Genomic DNA, 21749 nt, shown 5'->3' with positions numbered 1-21749 from the left:
ACCTGCAAGTTCCTCTCCAAGTCGCACGCCATCCTGATCTAAAACTACATTGTCGTTTTGTCAATGTTGGTAGGTCAAAATGTTGGAACTTTCTCCCCTTTAGCACTGTCTATGTACTCCTACCACATGGTCTACATCATTTCAAGGACGCAGCTCAACATCACCTTCTCAGGGTTCGTCATGGTAGACTGGTTAGCAAGGTTAGATCTCATGGAATACGGGGAGAACTGGCCATTTGAATACAGAACTGGCTTGAAGGTAGAAGACAAAGGGTGAAGGTGGAGTGTTGCTTTTCAGACTGGAGATCTGTGACCAGTGGAGTGCCGTAAGGATCAGTGTTGGGTCCATTGCTTTTCATAATTTATATAAATGATTTGGATGTGAGCATAAGAGGTATAGATAGTAAGTCTGCAGATGGCGCCACAATTGGTGGTGTAATGGACAACGATGAAGGTCACCTCAGATTACAATGGGATCATGATCAGATCGGCCAGTGGGCTGAGGATTGGCAGGTTGAGTTTAATTTAGATAAATGTGAGGTGCTGCATTTTGGAAAAGCAAACCTTAGCATGACTTGTACACTTAATGGTAAGGTCCTAGGGAGTGTTGCTGAACAAAGACCTTGAAGTGCAGGTTCATAGCTCCTTGAAAGTGGGTTGCAGGTAGAAGGATAGTGAAGAAGGCATTTGGTATGCTTTCCTCTATTGGACAGAGCATTGAGTGTAGGAGTTGCGAGGTCATATTGCGGCTGTATACAGGATGTTGGTTAAGCCACTTTTGGAATATTGTGTGCAGTTCTGGTCTCCTTCCTGTTGAAACTTGAAAGGGTTCAGAAAAGATTTACAAGGATGTTGGAAGATTTGAGCTATAGGGAGAGGCTGAATAGACTGGGGCTGTTTTCCCTGCAGCATTGGAGGCTGAGGGGTGACCGTATAGAGGTTTATAAAATCATGAGTATGGATAGGGTAAATACACAAGATCTTTTCCCTGGGGCGAGGTAGTTCAGAACTAGAGGGAAAACTTTTCCACGCAGAGGGTGGTACATGTATGGCATGAGCTGCCAGAGGAAGTGGTGGAAGCTGGTACGATTAAAACATTTAAAAGGCATCTGAATGGGTATATGAATAGGAAGGGTTTCGAGGGTTATGGGCCAAGTGTTGGCAAAGGAGACTAGATTAGGTTAGCATATCTGGTCATCGTGGACAGGTTGAACAGAAGGGTCTGTACATCTCTATGACGATAAAACATCAAAGTGGAAGTTGGGCCATTCAGCCCATCAAATGCTCTACAAGTCCCTGGTGAGACCACACTTAGGGTGACCAGAACTGGACACAATATTCTATTATGGGAAAGATAGAGGCTTTGGAGAGGGTGCAAAGAAAATTTACCAGGATGCTGCCTGGACTGGAGGACGTGCCTTAAGAAGAGGGGTTGACTAAGCTTGGACTTTTCTCTCTGGAGAGGAGGAGGAAGAGAGGTGACCTGATTGAGGTATACAAGGTAATGAGAGGCATGGATAGAATGAATAGCCATAGACTTTTCCTCAGGGCAGGATTAACTGGTCGAGGAGTCATAGTTGGAAGATATCAGGATGAAGGTATAAAGGAGATGTCAGAGGTAGGTTCTTTACGCAGAGAGTTGTGAATGCATGGAATGCGTTGCCAGCAGTGGTGGTGGAAGCAGAGTCATTTGGGACATTTAAGCAACTGCTGGACTTGCACATGGACAGCAGTGAATTGAGAGGTGCGTAGGTTAGGTTATTTTGTTTTACATTAGGATTAATCCTCGGCGCAACATAGTGGGCCAAAGGGCCTGTTCTCTGTTGTACTTTCCTGTGTTCTATGTTCAATCATGGCTGATATGTTTTCCAACCTATTCTCCTGCTTTCTTTCCATAACCCTTGATTCCCTTGACAATCAAGAACCTATCTATCTCAGTCTTAAATATACTCAATGACCTGGCCTCCATAGCCCTCTGTGGCAATGAATTCCATAGATTTACCACGCTGGCTTTCCTTTATTGGTCAGAGCATTGAGTATAGGAGTTGGGAGGTCATGTTGTGGGTATACAGATCGTTGGTTCGGCCAGTTTTGGAATATTACGTGCAATTCTGGACTCTCCTATTGGAAGGATGTTGTGAAACTTGGAAGGATTCAGATAGAATTTACAAGGATGTTGCCAGGGTTGGAGGATTTGAGCAATAGGGAGTGGCTGAAGGGACTGGGGCTGTTTTCCCTGAAGCGTCGGAGGTTGAGGGGTGACCTTGTAGAGGTTTGTCAACACATGAGGAGGGATGATAGCGTAAATAATTAGTCCTTTCCCTGGGGTGGTGAGTCTGAAACTAGAGGGGAAAAGTTTAAAAGTCACCTAAGGGGCAACATTTTCACATAGAGGGTGGTGCGTGTATGGAATGAGCTGCCAAAGGAAATGGTGGAGGCTGGTACAATTACAGCATTTAAAAAGCATCTGGATGGTTATATGAATAGGAAGAGTTTAGAGCGCTATGGGCCAAATGCTGGCAAATGGGACTAGGATTAGGTTAGGATATCTGGTTGGCATGGATGAGTTGGCCTGAAAGATCTGTTCCATGCTGTACATCTCTATGACTTTGACTCTAATTACTTTTCAGAATAACCAGAAGTAGAACATGAATGTTGTAATTTCATTTTCACTGCTGCATCAAAAAGCAGTTCGAGAAACAAGTAGTTTTAATTATTTATGGAGTGATATAGATATTAAATATTGGTTTCTTTAAATGAGCACAGTTCATGTGTACTAAACTGAATCTGACTGTTACTTTTTTAAAAAAGAAGCACAGCTCTCTGTTGAGAACTCTTGCGATTTCTCCATCCTGATATTTGTCTTGAAGCTGAACTAAACTGTTCACAATCTTAGTTCCATGTTTGATCCTGTGTCGAACACATCTGCTCGAGTAGCAAAACCACTCACTCCAATGCTACTGCTGCTTCATCTCATCTGTTGCTGAAACCCTTATCCATGCCTTAATTACCTCTTGACTGTTTGATCACTGCTGGTTTGTTCCCATCTTCCGACCTCCATAAACATTGAACTAATCTAAAAGTCTGTTACCTGTGTTCTAATCCTCACTAAGTCTCCTTACCACTCCTGCGCTTACCGACTTGCTTTTGACTCCTTGAAAAGCAGTGCCTTGATTTTACGTTTTTCAACTTTGCTTTTAAATCAATTGTGTTCTTGGCCCTTTTTACTCTCTCTATAATCTCTTTCAGCCCTGGAGCGCTCTGAGATCTTTCTGCTCCTTCAGTTTGGCCCTGAACATCGTCCAATTTAACTACTTCACTATTGGTTGTCTTGCTTAAGTGCCAACTATCTTTCCTTAATCTCTCTGCATTTGTATATTGCTATCCTCCTTTAAGATGCTGCAGTAAACCTACACATTCACCAAGCTTTTAGTTATTGGATGTTTCTTCACATCAGTACCAAATTTTGTTTGGTAATGCTCATGTGAAGCACCTTGGGACATCTTAAAGACTCATATATAAAGGAGAATTGTTGTTGAATATGTTATGATTCCGATGTTTGCCTTCATTCACGTTGCTATTAATAACGACTTGCATTTGTATGACAACTTCAATTTTGTGAGGTGCCTTATAGGAATTTTATTTGACAGATTTTATAAATCACACAAGAAATGTCTAGGTTGGTGGACCAAAATCTTAGTCAAAGTTATAAATAGAAGACCTTTATAAGGCAATTATGATTTAGCTATATCATTTAATTTAAGATAAAGTAGAATGCCCTGGAATGGAGACATGGTGAAATAATTCTGAACTCTGCACAAACAGACAAGCTCTTGTGACTAGTTTGTCATGGTGAGAGAGTGCAAGGATGAAACCCATAGAAACTCAAGTCTCCGATTTTATACCTTAAAACATCTAAAGAGCAGCAGCAGGGCTTTCTGAGCACAGAAGCTTGAACACCTAGAAAGGAAAACCAAAAACAGCTGCTACTATGCCAAGAAGAGAGAGAGAGTCTAGTTTTGTGGTAACTACCAAGCAGCATGCTGGTGAAGGAGGATTCCCTGAGTGAAGAAATTTTAAGGATCAAAGATTTGCCAAAGGTTGCCTTGCTCTAAGAAGTTAATTTCATATACTTGGATGATGGCGTGAAGGGCCTTTCCAAGGATGGTAGAAGACTCTCAAATTCATGACTGGAAGAAGAGCATTTGGTGAAACGTTTTGGTCCATGCTGATTTTAACTTGTTATGTTAAAACTCGTAAAACATGAAATCTTGTGCAATTCTTTGAATTCATCAATGGTAAATTCATAAATGCTTTTAAAAGTAATCAGATATTTTTATTGACGGTAAACATGATAGATATTCAGAGATGCAAGAAGGGTATTCCAACCTATAAAGCTCAAAACATGATTGCGAAAGATGTAGAGAATTGTCGATGCACAAGTGACCAGAATTGAAGGAATGCAAAGTGTTTAAGAGGCTTGTATTCCTGGAAAATTATTTCCGATCAGTTTTCTCCCTACCCCTTATAATGTTTGTGGCTGTTTATATCATGGCCCCCCATTTACCCATTGCTGTAGGTGACATTATTGGTGCTATGGTACTGGGAAGGATGCACAAGTGATTTGCCTCAGTTTGATGGGTGTAAGCAGCCAAAATATCCTGAAAGTCAGAATAGCTTTTAGTGAGTTTTGATAAGATTTGTAGCTCAGGTTGAGGTTTTGGATGTAGGTTTGCTCGCTGAGCTGGAAGGATCATTTCCAGACATTTCATCACCCTACTAGGTAACATATTCAGTGGGCCTCAGGTGAAGCACTACTGATAATTCCTGCTTTCTATTTATATGTTTATAAATATTTATAACCCAACTATATAAATAGAAAGCAGGAATTATCAACAGTGCTTCACCTACATTCAGAATAGCTGTCTTTGTTATGTTATGTTCAATATCATGCTACTGTCTAATTGCATTTGAGCCAAAACAACAACATCAATTTGTATATTGTTTTAATTAAAAATCACAACACCAGGTTATAGACCAGCAGGTTTATTTGGAGGCACTAGCTTTCAAAGTGCTGCTGCTTCATCAGGTAGTTGTGTAGCAGAATCATATGACACAGAATTTATAGCAACAAGATTGCAGTGTCATGGAATGTAATATTAAACAAAATTCCATATTGTTTTAAGCAGTTTTTTGGGATGGCCTAAAGTGAGGAGGCATTGGAGAACGCGCTTGCTTCTCATGCATGCATACTGTCCTCTCTACTTCCTATATTTTGTGCTCTTCTGGCTGCCTGCACTTTATCTGTATTTTTTTTTCTTTATTTTGTATGTTGTCTTTACACTTGTTTTTTACTTGTCTCCTTTCTCTCCAACTCTGTGAGTAAGGAGGTTGGGGGTGAATTAATTGACTTTGGTCTTATTGTGGACAAATTTTCGCTTTTATTAAAATAATTAAACTTTAGTTCTGTTTATAAAGAAATACACAGCATACCTGAGTGGGCTTTCCATTAAGCCTTAATTTTGAATAATTATAATCCTTGAAGGGGAAACTAAACTGCAGAATTTCACAGCAATCTGTGTAGCCTTTTACAATTATTTAAATATAGAATATTTGAAAAACACAAATTTGCTGTGTAAATGGATCATGTGCAAACTTAAGTCATTAAATAATTGGTTTTGTTTTAAAAATCAGGTTGTTTCAACTCTCATTAGCAGAGTTTAAAATAATTGACTAAGATTTGAATATTAAGTTCTTATGATGCAATATCAATGACTGTAGTTCAGTGTTGCCAGGTCACTGCATCAGTATCGCTGTATAAATTGACCCTTTAGCTTCAAATTCTTTCCAAAAGTGGGATCAACTTGTAGTCAAACTAGATTTAATTTTTCCACAAGTGATGTACTGCATATGTCAAATAAATAAAGATGGAATTGTCTCTGAGGGTCTAAGGTACCCATTTTATAATAGTATGTTTATGATACCCTTTTTGTAAAGTGTGTCTTGCCAAGTATTTTGGTTTGCAACATTGGAAAAACTTTGTAATCTTCATATACACTACCATACATTGTTACAATTCCAATGCAAATGATACATTCAAACTGAACCAAGCTACAAGATATAAATGTTTTACTGTGGGACATATTTATATTGTGTAAAAGCATTTTGAGGAATTTCTTGCCATCATTTCAGACAGCTTCAGAATTTGGCTTTTACAGACATCTTGACTGCAGCTGATAGTAATACTGCACAAGTTAGATTCCAGATTTTGAGGCAGGTTGATGTGGTTTGTCATGGAACTGCATTTGTACAATGTTGTAGATGTGCTTTAACAATAAAGCATAATTAGCTTTATTTGCTGGAATAAACTTTATGCAGAAGACAGTTGGAAAGATCCCAACATAACCATCAAAACAAAAATGTTGACCTGTTTCCCAACACCACTCATTACAGACACTCACTGCTATCTGAGCTTCTTGAATCTTTACTTAACTGACTTCAGTTTACTTTTCTTAGACTGTTGAGACCATTTTTCTTAACATTCCTTTTGAGTCTGCTGGTGTGTAGCTGTAAATTCTAATTGTCTAAATTTGTTCAGTTCTAACAACGTCTGTCAAATTCTCTTGGCTTGGAAGTTCCATAGGCTAGAAACTGTTTCTACTAAAGGTGCTTGGTTCTCCTGAACTGACTTGATTCTCCTCTTAGGAGAAACAGCTGTACTATTCAAACTGAGTTTTAGGTTCCTCTGAAGTCAAAATTAAACTAATTGTAATATGTTTACTCTGCCAGTCATAAATCCAACGATATAAATGTTTTGTCCTTTAAAAATGTAAGAGTTCTCCCAGGCATTAATCTGCACATCTCAACCTTCTTGGAACTGATGTATGTAGACAATTGTTCAAATTACTTTATGACCAAAATCTTCACATGGAACTGACCCACATGAATCTGCATCTAGTTTGAAATCCAAATCCTAAAGTATAATGTACTTGTTAATTGCCTTAAAATGTACATTGATATGTAACATATTAAAGCAAGGTTGCCCTTATTTCCAAGATGTAGTTAACTTAGAGTAAGGGCAATAGCATCTATAATGAAAACTGGCTGATTGCTGTAGGATTAAACCTAGCAAAAGTTTTATATATTGGCCACAATTTGTGATGAAAAGAGGTTTATAGCCAGGTTAGGAAGGAGCTGCTATTGCCAGCCAGGAAAGCTAGAAATTGTGAAATTAGCTGTAAGGCTTTCTTAACTTTTTAACTCACTTTCCTGCCTGGTTAGCTAATCAGATAGCAGGCTGCCTGAGTGCCAGGCTAAAACTGAAAATTTGATTGCTGACTGGCATCTTATGAACATTTTCTTGCAGATTTAGATATGCTTGGATGTTCAGAATGCAGAGATATGGTATGGAGGGACTATAGCAGAAGATGCACAAAGTACTGGAGAAAGCATTCTTGTACCTCCTGAACCATTTCATGCTCTGCAAAGTACTTTTGTCCTTGACTTGACAATTTCAGCCTTATTTCAGATATCACATTTTCTGAGCAGTGGGAAACTGGTCAATGTCTATTAAAGTAAGAGCCCAAGATCTGAGCATCTAAGTTTTAATCAGTATTTCAAACATGGCACTTTTAAAAAATTATTTTATGGGATTTAAACAATGTTATTGAGCCCAGCATTTATTCACCAACCCTAATTGATGTTGAGAGATGGTGGGCTGCCGCCTTGTTTTATTGCATTCTGTGGTGGCGACCCAAGGCTTTAGGTGATTTCCTGTGATACGTATTATTTTGTATACATTGCTCAACAGAATCAGTGTGGAGTGTTTGTTTTCAGTGGGTTGCCAATCAAATTAGCTCCTTCATCTTGGAAAGTGTCAATGTAGGATTCTGTTACAACTGCACTTTGTCAAAACAAAATGGACTGCATTACATCACACTCCGGTTTTGTGCCTTGTAGGCAGTAGACGTGGATTGGGAATGTGGATTTGAGTTGCTCGTCATGGAATTCTGAATCTCTTGACCTTGTGTCCACAGCATGTATATGGCTGGTCCAGGTCAATTGTAACCATTATAGTCATACAGCACAGAAACAGACCCTTGGCTCCAACTAGTCCATAAAGTTTCCCAAACTAAACTGGTCCCACGTGCCTGCATTTGGGTCATATCCCTCTAAACAATGCTTATTAATTGAAACGTCTTTTAAATGTTGTAACTGTACCTGCAACTACTGCTTCCTCTGGCAGTTCATTCCATATACGGACTACCCTCTTTGTGAAAATGTTGCCCCTTGCGGCCTGTTCAAATCTTTCCCCTCTCACCTTAAAAATATGCTCTCTAATTTTGAACTCCCCTACAGCAAAGAGAAAAGACCTTTGCTGTTCACCTTTTCTAGGTCCCTCATTATTTTATAAACCTCTGAGGTCACCCCTCACCCTGATACACACCACTGAAAACGTTTGCAGCTATCCTTCTAACTCAAACACTCCAGTCCCGGCACCGTCCTGGTAAATCTTTTCTGAACCTCCTCCAATTTAGTAACATCCTTCTTATAGCAGGGAGACCAGAACTGTACACAGAACTCCAAAAGTGACCTCAACATGACATCCCAAATCCTATACTGAATGATTTTAACAATAAAGGCAAGCGTTCTTCTACATTTGTTTTCATTGCTAAGTGCCTTGATGATTGTGGAGAATTCAGCAATTGTATTGCTATTGAATGTAAAGGGGAGATGAATACATTAGGTCTTGTTGGAGATGGTCATTACCTGTCATTCGAGTGGCATGGATATGAATTGTCACTGCCATCCAAACTTGAATGTGGTCCAGGTTTTACAGCAAATATTCATAGGCTGCTTCAGAACAATCGGATTCTTAAACAGTACTGAAAACAATGCAATAAGCAGCAAACATCTCCACTTCTGACCTTTGTGATGGAAGGAAGATCACTGAAGCACTTGCAGATGTCTGGGTCTGGCTGCTGCCTTGTAAACCCGATGCCATGGAGCTGGAAATACTGGCCTCTTCAGAGTGGATTACTTGGGCACTTTGGGGCCAGCGACCATAATTGTATTAGTTTTAAAATAGTGATGGAAAAGGACAGACCGGATCTAAAAGTTGAAGTTCTAAATTGGAGGAAGGTCAGTTTTGACAATGAAGCAGTAACTTTCAAAAATTGATTGGGGGCAGGTGATCACAGGTAAAGGGATGGCTGGAGAATGGGAAACCTTCAACAATGAGATAACGAGATTTATGGTGAGAAGGGAAAGATTTAAAATGGACCTAAGGGGCAACCTTTTCACGCAGAGCGTGGTACGTGTATGGATTGAGCTGCCAGAGGAAATGGTGGAGGCTGGTACAATTACAGCATTTAAAAGGCATCTGGATGGGTATATGATTAAGAAGTGTTTAGGGGGCTATGGGCCAAGTGCTGGGAACTGTGACTGATCAGGGAGAAAGTGTGGACTGCAGATGCTGGAGATCAGAGCTGAAAATGTGTTGCTGGAAAAGCGCAGCAGGTCAGGCAGCATCCAAGGAGCAGGAGAATCGACATTTTAGGCATGAGCCCTTCTTCAGGAATGAGGAAAGTGTGTCCAGCAGGCTAAGATAAAAGGTAGGGAGGAGGGACTTGGGGGAGGGGCTTTGGAAATGCGATAGGTGGAAGGAGGTCAAGGTGAGGGTGATAGGCCGGAGTGGGGGTGGGCGCGGAGAGGTCAGGAAGAAGATTGCAGGTTAGGAAGGTGGTGCTGAGTTCGAGGGTTGGGACTGAGACAAGGTTGGGGGAGGGGAAATGAAACTGGAGAAATCTGAGTTCATCCCTTGTGGTTGGAGGGTTCCTAGGCGGAAGATGAGGTGCTCTTCCTCCAGCTGTCATGTTGCTATGGTCTGGCGATGGAGGAGTCCAAGGACCTGCATGTCCTTGGTGGAGTGGGAGGGGGAGTTGAAGTGTTGAGCCACGGGGTGGTTGGATTGGTTGGTCCGGATGTCCCAGAGGTGTTTGACACTGAATCAACACGGACATTTACTATAAACCGACCGACTCGTACAGCTACCTAGAATACACCTCCTCCCACCCTGCCCCTGTAAAAACGCCATCCCATATTCCCAATTCCTTCGTCTCTGCCGCATCTGCTCCCAGGAGGACCAGTTCCAATACAGTACAACCCAGATGGCTTCCTTCTTCAAAGACCGCAATTTCCCCCCAGACGTGATCGACGATGCTCTCCACCGCATCTCCTCCACTTCTCACTCCTCCACCCTCGAGCCCTGCCCCCTCCAATCGCCACCAGGACAGAACCCCACTGGTCCTCACCTACCACCCCACCAACCTCCATATACATCGTATCATCCGTCGTTATTTCCGCCACCTCCAAACGCACCCCATCACCAGGGATATATTTCCCTCCCCTTACCCTATCAGCGTTCCAAAAAGACCAGTCCCTCCGTGACTCCCTCGTCAAGTCCACACCCCCCACCAACCCAACCTTCACTCCCAGCAGCTTTCCCTGCAACCGCAAGAAATGCAAAACTTGCACCCACGACTCCACCCTTACTTCCCTCCAAGGCCCCCAAGGGATCCTTCCATATCCGCTACAAATTCACCTGCACCTCCACACACATTTACTGCATCCGCTGCACCCGATGTGGCCTCCTCTATAATTGGGGAGACGGACCGCCTACTTGCGGAACGTTTCAGAGAACACCTCTGGGACACCCGGACCGACCAACCCAACCACCCAGTGATCAACACTTCAACTCCCCCTCCCACTCCACCAAGGACATGCAGGTCCTTGGACTCCTCCATCGCCAGGCCATAGCAACATGACGGCTGGAGGAAGAGTGCCTCATCTTCCGCCTAGGAACCCTCCAACCACAAGGGATGAACTCAGATTTCTCCAGTTTCCTCATTTCCCCTCCCCCACCTTGTCTCAGTCCCAACCCTCGAACTCAACACCACCTTCCTAACCTGCAATCTTCTTCCTGACCTCTCCGCCTCCACCCCCACTCCGGCCTATCACCCTCACTTTAACCTCCTTCCACCTATCGCGTTTCCCAAGTCCCTCCTCCCTACCTTTTATCTTAGCCTGCTGGACACACTTTCCTCATTCCTGAAGAAGGGCTCATGCCCAAAATGTCGATTCTCCTGCTCCTTGGATGCTGCCTGACCTGTGTTTTCCAGCAACACATTTTAAACTGTGACTGATCAGTTTAGGATATCTGGTCAGCATGGATGAATTGGATCGAAGGCACAGAAACAGGCCCTATGATATGTCGGCCAGACCAGGTAAGGATGGCAGATTTCCTTTCCTGAAGGACATTAGTGAACAGGATGGGTTTTTTCTGCTAATCAATAATGGTTTCATGGTCATCATTAGATGCTTAGTTCCAGTTTTTAAAAATGAATTCAGATTCCATCATCTGCCACGGTGCGATTTGAACCCAGGTCCCCAGAACATTAGTGAAGTTTTTGGATTAATAATCTTGTGATAGTACCCGCTAGACCATTGCTTTCCCCAAGGGCTATGGGCAAGTAAAGCCCGACTGACCTTAGTTGTTGGAGAATGTGATGCAGATGCTGGGGATCAGAGTCGGAATGTGGTGCTGGAAAAGCATAGCCAGTCAGGTAGCATCTGAGGAGCAGGAGATGTTTCAAGCATTAGCCCTTCATTATTGTGATGTGTATAGGAAAAGGAGTATGTTATTGTATTTTGAATTTTGTTGTGCCATTCACTTAAAGAATGGCTGTACTCCAACTCCATTTTCAATATTCACAAATTGTTTTTGAAGCATGAAATCCACCTGAGCAAGATAGCTAAGACTTCTATGCCATATTAAGATTGCATATGATTTAAGGATTGAAAAATTATCAGCAAGATGGTAACTTACCACCTTTGTTGACGTTAAAAAATGTTTTGAAAGTATAATGGTTTAACAAGTTGTACAAGTTAATTGGTTTGTCCCTTCAGGTTTGAGGACCTTGAACTCTGTTTTTAAGTTGCTGTGTCAACATCAGTTTTTGGATGCAGCATTACAAATTCAGATTGATTGTGACTGGAAATTGACTCTTGCATTATTTAAAATTGGTATAATCTGAGTAGATCCCAGGCTATTCAGTGAACGTCAAGACCCATCTTTTCAGTCAAGCTTTTAGTTGTTTTTCACCTTTGCTGTTCCAATAACTTAAACTCCTGTTTGTTAGGCTTTAATGCTACATGTGCTGTATGCATTCAAGTTCTTAGGTTTTACTTTTATTCAGAGTTGTGTTTAGCAGTTGTTCTCTTGCCAATGTGTTAAAGTACAATGCTTTCAACCTCCATGAGAAAAAAATAGATCAAAATTCTCATTTATAGTTTGTCACCCTGTCAGGATGTGCAAAAATACCTCAAGCATAGATTGTTTGAGTCATGTTGTCTGAACCAGTTTCAATAAGTATATGAACTACAGGGCTCCAAAACAGGAAATAATGAGTGGATGAGGTGATAAAACTTGATTTTGTGTTTGTGTTTTAGACTGATTGATAGTATAGTTCAAATTATGCTCTTGGTCTTTTCACTTGTCAGAGAGTACAACCAATTGAGCCAAACTGACAATTTTGTCAGATTTTAAAAAGCAAATCGACTGCAAATACTGAAAATCTACAATGAACCTATCTTCCATATCAATACTGCTGATAGGCCTTCCTTTTCCTCAACATCAGAGTAGTGAAACAGTCCCTTGACCCTGTCCATTCTGATCTCTGTATTTCCACACTTCTCCTTCTCATACTCTGTAGAGACATGATAGGGTTCAGTTTATTCTCATCTTTCACTTCACTAGCCTTCACATATAGTGGATCACCCTCTGCTATTTACCCCTCCTCCTGCATCATGCCTCCACTGAACAGGATTCCTTCTTCCTCAGCATGTTGGAGACTTTTTCTCACTGCCTTACCCTGATCAACTCAGTTGCTCCAACAAGCCCCTCTTGTAGTGCCTTGCCTTCGTGCCCTCCCTTCCCACTGTCCAGGGCTTCAAATATTTGCAGATGAAACAGTAATTTATAGTACTAATATTGTTACATCGATCTACTGCACATCCAAATTGGATGACTACTTTTGCAGACCAGCTTTGTTCAGTCTGTAGATATTTTTCCCTCTCAATCACTTCCTACAATGTTATTACACATCTTTCTTTTCTCTCCCTCTTTCTTTCTGTCTGCCCTTCTGACTTTGTCCCTCCCATGCTTGCTCTCTCCTTCTTTCACTATTTCTGCAATAGCTTCTTGACTACTGATGCTAGACTCAGTTGTTTGTAATTCCCCGGTCTATCTCTGCCATTCTTGTAAAGTGGAATCATATTAGTTGTCCTCCACTCTTTTGGCCCCTTCCATGAAGCCAGAGACTATTTTAAAATGTGAGTCAGGGCACCTGTAATTTTCTACCTCATCTCCCACAAAACTGATCTAAACTTGGGATTTGTCCACTTTTTTGAATCTTGCAAAAATTGCAATACCACCTCACTAATTTAGATTAGATTACTTACAGTGTGGAAACAGGCCCTTCGGCCCAACAAGTCCACACCGACCCGCCGAAGCGTAACCCACCCAGACCCATTCCCCTACACCTAACACTATGGGCAATTTAGCATGGCCAATTTACCAAACCTGCACATTTTTGGATTGTGGGAGGAAACTGGAGCACCCGGAGGAAACCCACGCAGACACGGGGAGAACGTGCAAACTCCACACAGAGAGTCACCAGAGGCAGGAATTGAACCTGGGTCTCTGGCGCTGTGAGGCAGCAGCGCTAATCACTGTGCCACCGTGCTGCCCACCTGTCAGTGTTTTCAAACTTTCACAGTCCAATCTTCTCAAATTCTGTATTTGCTGCCGCTTCTTCCTCCTGAGTAAAGACAAATGTGAAGTACTCATTTAACACTCACTCAATATCTTCTGGCTTTGTGAGCAGACTACATCCTTGATCCCTCGTAGGCTTTACTCTTTCCCTGTTCACCGTGATGTATGTATAGACTATCTTGTGATTCTCCCTAATCTTGCCAGGTTGTGTTTTCTCATACCCCCCCCAATTGCTGTCCTAATTGCTTTCTTGAGATCCCCTTTACTCTTCCTATACCCCTCGAGAGCGTCCATTGTTTTGTAAGCTTTGTACCAATTATATCTTTTATTTGCCCCCTTTTATCTCGTCCTGAATATTCCTAGACATTCATGGTTCTCTGGGCTTGTTGCTCCTACATTTGACTGTAAAGTGAACATTTTGGGCCTGTACTCCCTCGAGTAACTTTTTGAATGTCTCCCATTGTTCTGCTGTTGGTTTACTCTTGAATTGACTCTTGTATCATTTAAAATTGGCATAATCTGAACAGATCCCAGACTAAGATTTATTTAATGACTCTCAAGACCCATCTTTTTGCCAAGCTTTTGGTTGTTTCTCCCCTTTGCTGTTTCAATAGTCTTAAACTCCTGTTTGTTAGGCTTTAATGCTACATGTGCTGTATGCATTCAAGTTCTTAGATTCTACTTTTGTTCAGAGTTGTTCCAATAGTAGCTGTGTTTTCAATCTATTTTGGCCTGCAATATTTCAATAAAATTTGTCTTATCCCAATCCAAAACCCATTTTTGTAGATTCTTCTATTGTTATAACAGTGAAGAACTAGCTAGATTATTTTTCTTCTTTCCTTTTAATGCTGGATGGTTGTTATTTCCAATTCTTAGTTTTTAAGTTATAAACAGATTGCAGATTCTGGGATGGATTGATTCCTATACATGTGCTCTTTTGGCCTAAATCTGAACTAACTCCATGAAGGCTGGTATCCTGTCACCATGTTAATTTACGTGTGAATAATATGATACTGATCCAGGTAGCTTCCAGCCGGCTCCTAAAGTGAGCAGAACTCTGACGTCCTGTTTCCTTCTATCAGCCAGGAGACTCTGATTGGACCAGGTTAACAGCTTCTAATTAGGGAACACGTTGTATGAGACAAAAGTGAGTGCTGGAGATCAGAGTTAGTGACATTCCTGATGAAGGGCTTTTGCCCGAAACGTTGACTTTCCTGCTCCTTGGATGCTGCCTGACCTGCTGTGCTTTTCCAGAACCACTCTAATCTTAACTATGAGGTCCACCTGGCTGGTCTCTTTCCCATCACTTACAGAATCCATTAAGATTAAAATTAGAGTCAAAGCTTTTGGAGCTAATATAGATTTATTTATGTTCAAGCAATTACCTGGAACTGTGCATTCCTTGTAATTTGAAGCATTTTGAAACAGCATTCTTTTGTACTTGCTGATTACTCTATTATTCAAGTTTATAAGCACATATCTGAGTTACCTGCCTTTATAGAAGAATCATAGAATTCCTACAGTGTGGAAAGACACCATATGGTCTAACAGGTATGCCCAGATCCACTCCCCTACCCTAACTCTGTAGCCCTGCACTTCCCACGACTAATCCACCTAATTTACACACCTCTGGAAACTACAGGGCAGTTTAACATGGCCAATCCACCTAACCTGAACATCTTTGGACTGTAGGAAGAGACTGGAGCACCCAGTGGAAACCCACATAAATGTGGGGAGAATGTGCATACTACACAGACATTCACCTAAGGCTGGAATCAGACTCTGGTCCCTATTGCTGTGAGGCACAGTGCTCACCACTGAACCACTTTGCTGTCTGTGTTAATACTTTGTTCCCAAAAATACTGTGACAAAATTCCAGGAGTTCAGTCTGGTAGAGGTACTTACTGTGGATTGTGCTTGTTGAGTTTTTTTAAACATGATTTTGAGTGCTGGTTCATTGCGGATTTGAAGAGGTTTGAGTCCTGCCATCAAAGTTTATTCAGTCTTGTCTCATTCCCCAAATTCAAGTTTTTTGTTTTTAAATTAACCTTTTTTAAAGTGAGTGGGAAAGTTGGTGGTGGTGGAACTGGAAAGAGACTAGAAAAGATGGAGAGAAACTATTTGTTCTTTTGTCTGAATTTATGCGTTTATGTGAATAAACATTTGTTTTCTAAACTTCAGTCGAAATCACTGGTGGCCATGATATCCTTAGGCAGTGCTTTTTGATGTGCTGCGAATAGTGACCCAGCGAAAGTCCTGTACTTTTCTCTGGTATCTGTAAACTGGATGTGGTTGCTGAATCTGCGTTATAATGGTTAACATGCCATGTGACTAATGCTAGATCTCTGGACAGGCTTTCCTTCGCATTTACATTGCGCTATGTAAATTGGTACGCATGATGAACTGTACAGGAATATAACGAGGAATTGATTTAGCTTTAGCTTGCTTTAAAAATCTTGCATGTAGCAATATCAAATACATTTATCATGCAATGTCTATAGGTATTTTTATATATGTGATAAAAAATGAGAAAAGGGAATTACCAGAATGCTATTACACTTGCACCGTGCTTTCCTACATTGCATCTGTTCTGATGATGTCATCTTCCACTGTGGTGCTTCTGATATTCCCATGCAGTTGATGAGGTCCTCATCCGTATTTGACCCATATTTCAACCCTCGCCTCTTGGCTCACACTCTCTCATAACAATGATAGGGTTTCACCTGCCCTCACCTTCTACCCACCTGCCACTGACCGTTGACCATGTCCTTTGTGATGCCACTACAAAACGTATCCAACCTTCCCTTCCTTGCGAGTATTCTGCAGTGTTCCCTCTAGGATTCCTTGGTCCAGTCCTTCATCATTCTTAATGCTTTCTTTCATCATCATCACCCCCATGCTATCCCTGTCATGGCACCTATGTGTGCAATCACAGAAGGTATAGCATGTTTCAGCTGAAGTAGTGATTTATTTGTACTACTTTCAGTCTTGTCTACTTTATTGGCTGCTGGCAGTGCACCATCCTCTGTATTGGCAAGAGAAAAGACAGGGTGAGTATCCACTTTGTTGTACACCTCTGATTTGTTTCCGACCCTGACCTTCCAGGTGCTTGCCATTTCAATGTACCATATTGTTCTTGTGTTATCATTTCTGCTCTTGATTTCTTGTAATGCTCCAGCGGAGTTCTCTGCAAGTTGGAGGAACAGCATCTTATTTTTCCACTTATGTGCTTTACAACCATCAGGGCTCAGTAGTCTAAATACTTGTCATTTTTCAAATCCCTTCCGAGCTGAAGAAGAGTCATGTTAAACTCTGTCCAATAAATTTCTATTTCTGTCTTTACTGATGCTGCCAGACTGCTTTGTTTCTCTAGCACTTTGTTTTTATTGCTAATAAACTAATTATTCGAGGGTGGGAGCAATTTGGTCTGAGCACCAAAATGATTAACTGCCCTTCAGGTTCATGCTACAGATAATTTAGAACAGGTCATTGAATCTGTTTTTATAAAGTGGTAATTTTGAAGTTCGTTCTTGGTGTGTTTGAGTTTGGGTTACAGATAGTTACCGTAGCATTGCAGGACTGATTTTTGTCACCTTGTGCTCCCATCTAGCCACGTTCCACGTGGATTGTCTCGTGTCAGCCATGACTCAGTTGGTTGAACCTCTGAGCCAATTCTGGTTCAAGTCTCACTCCAGGACTGTAGCAGAAAAGTTAAGGCTGACACACCAATGCATCACTGAGGGAGCACTGCACTGTTGGAGTGTGTTTTCTTTTTTATTAGATATTAAACTGAGATCCAGTATCTGTCTCGGATGGCGAAGATAATTGGATGGAAAACAGTGTCTTTGACACTCATAATTAATCATGACTGTTTATCAAATGGCCCTCTTTCCCATAAATAATATTTTTATGGCTAAGATACACAGATATCCAAAAATAACTGGGAAGGGGTGGGGTAAAGATTTAATTATGCAAGAATCACAATGGTTTGTTTGCTCCCAATAATTTTTCTCATAAGTGTCCTTTCTGGAGATTAATCTTTAATTTGTAGTAGGCTGGCAGTCCTAATTGTAAAGCTGTAACTGAGTTACTTTAAAATGTCATCAGATCTCCAAAATATAGGGTTACTCAGTGAATTTGCTGAATTATGGAGCAAACTGAAATGAGAGCTGGCCCCAAGTTTTTGATCATAACTTTGAGTTCAATGGCGCTTGCAGTCTGGCATTGCATCCTTTCATTACTTGTGGTATAATTTGTCAAGTGCTTGCCAGAGGAGACTTGTGTACTGTAAATGAGGACGAGTATTGAACTTTGTGGAGGCATGCCATGTAAAGTGGAAAAAGTTTCCTTTCTCTTTGATACAGCTACATATACACAAATCAGCTGTTACCCAAACAGAGTGGGGGGATTAAGGAAGATGGAGAAATTGTTACTCCTACAAGGGCCTGTTTTCACCTTAGTGGCAAGATCATAGTCATAGAGGTCCACAGCACAGAAAAAAAACCCTTGAGCCCATCAAACCTAGACCAGTCAAAAATAACTGCATCAGTATTCTAATCACATTTTCTAGCACATGGCCTTGGCATTGAAAGTACATCTAAGTATTTTTTAAATGTTATGAGGGTTTCTGCCTTTACCACACTAATGGGCAGTGAGTTCTAGATTCACACCACTTTCTGGTTCTTCACTTCTCCCCTGAACTCCTGCCTTTAATTTAAATCTATGTCCCAATTGTTGATCCCTCCACTAAGGGGAAAGGTTTCTTCCTGTCTGCCTTGCCTGTACCCCACTTCTGTTCTCCACTGCTCCAAGAAAAGTAACTCCAATCTCTCCAATTACTCTTGATAATGGAAACTTTCAAGCCCAAGCAACACCTTGGTAAATCTCCTCTGCACCTTCTCCATTGCAACCATACATTTCCTATAATGTGGACTTGAGAACTGCACACAATACTCTAGCTGAGGCCTCATCAACAATTTATATAGTTCCAACATAACTTTCTTGCTCTTAAACTCTATGCCTCCATTAATAAAGATAAGTGTACTATATGTATTCTAACTGCTTTGTCCTGCTCCCTTTGGGCATTAAGTTGCTGCCTCAGCACCTGGTTATTGGGCTCAACTTGGGTGACAGTTTGCGCATTCTCCCTCTGCATAGGTTTCCTCCGTGTGCTCTGGTTTCCTTTCACTGTTCAAAGATGTTCAGGTTAGGTGAATTACCTATAGTGTCCAAGGATGTGCAGGCTAGGTGAATTAGACATAAGAAATGCAGGGTTATAGGGATAGTGTAGGGGCTTGAGCCTGGGTGAGAAGGTCCTCTGAAGGTTGGTGTGGACTTGATGGACCGAATGACCTCTTTCCATACTGTAGGGATTCTGATATTCTGTGGGACTGGTGTACATGCACACAAAGCTGCTTCAGATTCTTGATGCTTCCCAGTGTCCTACCACTAATATTCCCATGCCTTCTTTTTCTTGCCCAAGTGTGTCATCTCTTATTTATCTGGATTGAATTCCATTTGCCATTTATTGGTCCATTTATTTCCTTCTGTAATGTAAGGCTATCCACTCCTCTTACCACCTGGCTAATTTGTATCATGTGGAAACACACTGATCAATCCTCCTACATTTGAGTCTAAAATCATTTATATGTACCACAATCAGCAAGAGTTCCAACAATGATGCCTGCAGAACCTCACACTTAGGCCGTAGAGATTTCGATCATGGACGTATACCCTTAAGGCCATCTTGTCCATGCTGTCCAGATATCCTAAATTAAACTACTCCCATTTGCCAGCATATTGGCCCATATCCCTCTAAACCCTTCCTATTCATATAGGTAAAAACAATGACTGCAGATGCTGGAAACCAGATTCTGGATTAGAGTGGTGCTGGAAAAGCACAGCAGTTCAGGCAGCATCCGAGGAGCAGGAAAATCGACTTATCGGGCAAAAGCCCTTCATCAGGAATATACCCATGCAGATGCTTTTTAAATACTGTAATTGTTCCAGCCTTCTCCACTTCCTCTGGCAGTCCATTCCATACATGCACCATCCTCTGCGTCAAAAGGTTGTCTGTTAGGGTCCCTTTTAAATCTTGCTCCTCACCTTAAACTTATGCCCTCTAATTTTGTACTCCCTACCTTGGGGAAAAGATGGTGACTATTCACCTTATCCATGCTTGTCATGATTTTGTAAACTTCTATAAGGTTACCCCTCATCCTCTGATGTTCTAAGGAAATTAGCTCCAGCCTATTCAGTCTTTCCCTTCACTGACTTTGACGCACATATATGCCCCTCATCTATCAATCTCTGCTTTCTGCCACAGTCAATTCTGTATTCTAGTTACCAAACTTCCTTGGATCCTATGGGCTGTTATGTTTCTGGTCAGTCTCCCATGAGGGATCTTATCAAAATCCTTATTGAAGTCCAAAGTTTAGGCCTCAGTTTGGAAGTGTATTGTAATTTTGCTTAAACCAATTGCTGATTGCTCATGTCGTCATTTGCATTAAAAATTGTGTCCTTTCATCCTTGCAATGTTTTTTTAAAAGAACTAAGCTAATTTTTTCAGTAGGTTGGTGATCGTTAGTATAATAGTCATTTCTGTTGTGTCCTGGTGAATTCACTTTAAATCAGAAAACTCTGGAAACCCTGAGGATGCCAGGTAGCATTTAGAGAAAGCAACAAAGTTGATGTCAAAAAGGCTTTTATCGCCCTAAAACATGAACTCCATATTCCTCCTTTTTCAGATACTGCCTGACATCCTAACTATTTCCAGCACATTCTGTTTTATTTTCAGAATTCCAGCATTTGCAGTACTTTGCTTTTGTTTTAGTGATTTTTTTTTGTCTGCTTATGTCATTGATGGTTTTCATGTTTGGTTGTGAACGTTTCCTGCTGCTGAATCCCACATCCCTTATTGATTGCTAGTTGGTTTGGTGAATTTAAAATATCTCATTCTGGTAAATCTCCTTGAGAGTTTTTCAGGTGCCTGCGTCCCCACTGTTTCCAGACTTAGACTACCTGCTCAAGCTTCCCAGGAAGCACCGCTTTACAAGCGGCATGCCTTAGAAATGATCTTCAGAGCTTTACTGAGAATCAGTTGCTGCATAGTTTAAAGTAAGCCATATATATATACATAATATAGACCGTCTCCGGCCAGTGTTGAGTTAGGTCAATACTATTGCAGTGATACAATATTGGATACAGTTGGCTTTCACTGGAAGTGTGTGGGGAAAAAACACAGATAATATAACCAAATTTGCCTTTGGTAATTAAATATGCCAGCAGATCTTGGATTAGCTAAATCCACCTCTTAGTCTATTCCCATTATTTGTTGGCATCCTTGCTCCGAAGTGGCAACTTTGAGGTACAGGAGAAAATGAGGATCCCCTACTTCAGTGCTGCTTAAACTATTTTCCAGTGTGACCCTGTTTTAACACTTAAAAATTAATATGATCCTCGATGCCAGCAAAAATGAAATGGCAATAAAGCAACATAGTAACATTCGGTAAATGATTACCAGGGCACCTTCGACTGCATCTTTCAAACTCTCAACCTGTACTACCTGGAAGGACAAGATCAAATATCTGAGTGCCAGCTACAACTTCACTTTCAAATAGTGTTGCCAGATTTCATCACGTGACTTGCTGTCACACATCAGCCATTAGTCACCCAATGAATTCATGCTTGTGACCCACTGCTCTCTAATCTCAATTAGAAAGCAGATTACCCAATTGGATGATGCTTGACTAACAGCTGAACATCCATTTTACCCACTTTTAATATGTTTATATCTGGTAAACAGAAATCTTCAAAGAAAGCACCAGAATACCTCATCTTTTTAATGACCCTATGATTTTCTTTTGCCCAGAGATACATAAATCAGTGTTCTGGAATAATCTTTAATTCCTGGATAC

General features: G+C 41.2%; 1 protein-coding gene across 2 annotated transcripts in view; it reads left to right on the top strand.

The window, feature by feature from the left end:
• The window catches only part of LOC122564342 (protein Jumonji-like), a 438171-nt gene that overhangs the window by 254074 nt on the left and 162348 nt on the right, over nucleotides 1–21749 (top strand). The window lies entirely within an intron of this gene.

Source organism: Chiloscyllium plagiosum, chromosome 29 (genome assembly GCF_004010195.1).
Source record: "Chiloscyllium plagiosum isolate BGI_BamShark_2017 chromosome 29, ASM401019v2, whole genome shotgun sequence".
Lineage (NCBI taxonomy): Eukaryota > Metazoa > Chordata > Chondrichthyes > Orectolobiformes > Hemiscylliidae > Chiloscyllium > Chiloscyllium plagiosum.
Note: the sequence above shows the minus strand (reverse complement) of the source record. Positions and strands in the feature narration are given on the sequence as shown.